Raw genomic sequence first — 1,934 nt, forward strand, 5'->3', positions numbered from 1 at the left:
GTTTGTGTGCATAGAGTTGTTTGTAATAGTCTCTGATGATGGTTTGAATTTCTGTGGAATCTGTGGTGATACCCCCTTTATCATTTTTTATTGCATCAATTTGGTTATTCTCTCTTTTCTTTTTTATTAATCTGGCTAGTGGTCTGTCTATTTTGTTGATCTTTTCAAAAAACCAGCTCCTGGATTTATTGATTTTTTGAAGGGTTTTTTGTGTCTCTATCACCTTCAGTTTTGCTCTGATCTTAGCTATTTCTTGTCTTCTACTGGACTTTGAGGTTTTTTGATCTTGCTCCTCTAGCTCTTTCAGTTTTGACGATAGGGTGTCAATTTTTGATCTCTCCTTGCTTCTCATGTGGGCACTTATTGCTGTATATTTTCCTCTGGAGACTACTTTAAATGTGTCCCAGAGATTCTGGTATGTTCTGTCTTCATTCTCGTTGGTTTCGAAGAACATCTTTATTTCTGTCTTCATTTCATTGTTTATCCAGTCACCATTCAAGAGCAAGCTGTTCAGTTTCCATCAAGCTGTGCGGTCCTGGGTTAGTTTTTGAATTCTGAGCTCTACCTTGATTGCACTGTGGTCTGAGAGGCTGTTTGTTACGATTTCCATTCTTTTGCATTTGCTGAGGAGTGATTTACTCCCAATTATGTGGTCAATTTCAGAGTAGGTGTTATGTGATGCTAAGAAGAATGTAAATTCTGTGGATTTGGGGTGGAGAGTTCTGTAAATGTCTGTTAGGTTTGCTTGGTCCAGGTCTGAGTTCAAGTCCTGAATATCCTTGTTAATTTTCTGTCTGGTTCATCTGTCTAATATTGACAATGCGGTGTTAAAGTTCCCCACTATTATTGTGTGGGAGTCTAAGTCTCTTTGTAAGTCATTAAGAACTTGCCTTATGTATCTGGGTACTCCTGTATTGGGCGTGTATATATTTAGGATGGTTAGCTCTTCTTGTTGCATTGATCCTTTTATCATTATGTAATGTCCCTCTGTCTCTTATGATCTTTGTTGCTTTAAATTCTAATTTATCCGAGATAAGAATTGCAACTCCTGATTTTTTTTTGCTCTCCATTTGCTTGGTAAATCTTCCTCCATCCCTTTATTTTGAGCCTTTGTGTAACCTTGCATGTGAGATGCGTTTCCTGGATACAGCACACCGATGTGTTTTGGCTTTTGATCCAATTTGCCAGTCTGTGTCTTTTGATTGGGGCATTTAGTCCATTTACATTTAGGGTTAATATTGTTGTGTGTGAATTTGATACTGCCATTTTGGTGCTAGCTTGGTGTTTTGCCCTTTAGTTCAGCTGGTACTTGTTGTTCCTTTATATGTGTAGAGTCTCTTTCAGGAGCTCTTGTAAGAGCTGGCCTGGTGGTGACGAAATCTCTGAGTACTTGCATGTTCCCAAAGGATTTTATTTTTCCTTCACTTATGAAGCTTAGTTTGGCTGGATAGGAGATTCTGGGTTGAAAGTTCTTTACTTTAATGATGTTGAATATTGGCCCCCACTCTCTTCTGGCTTCTAGGGTTTCTGCTGAGAGATCTGCTGTGAGTCTGATGGGCTTCCCTTTGTGGGTAACCCGGCCTTTCTCTCTGGCTGCCCTTTGTATTTTCTCCTTCATTTCAACCGTGGTGAATCTGACGATTATGTGCCTTGGGGTGCTCTTCTTGACGAATATCTTTGTGGTGTTCTCTGTATTTCCTGGACTTGAATGTTTGCCTGCGTTGCTAGGTTGGGGAAGTTTTCCTGGATAATATCCTGAAGAGTATTTTCCAGCTTGTATTCATTCTCTTCATCGCATTCAGATACCCCTATCATACGTAGATTAGATCTCTTCACATAGTCCCACATTTCTTGGAGATTTTGTTCATTCCTTTTTACCCTTGTTTCTCCAGTCTTGCCTTCCCGTTTTATTTCATTGAGTTGATCTTCGACCT

The sequence above is a fragment of the Cebus imitator genome, unplaced genomic scaffold (assembly GCF_001604975.1).
Source record: "Cebus imitator isolate Cc_AM_T3 unplaced genomic scaffold, Cebus_imitator-1.0 Scaffold917, whole genome shotgun sequence".
Classification (NCBI taxonomy): Eukaryota; Metazoa; Chordata; class Mammalia; order Primates; family Cebidae; genus Cebus; species Cebus imitator.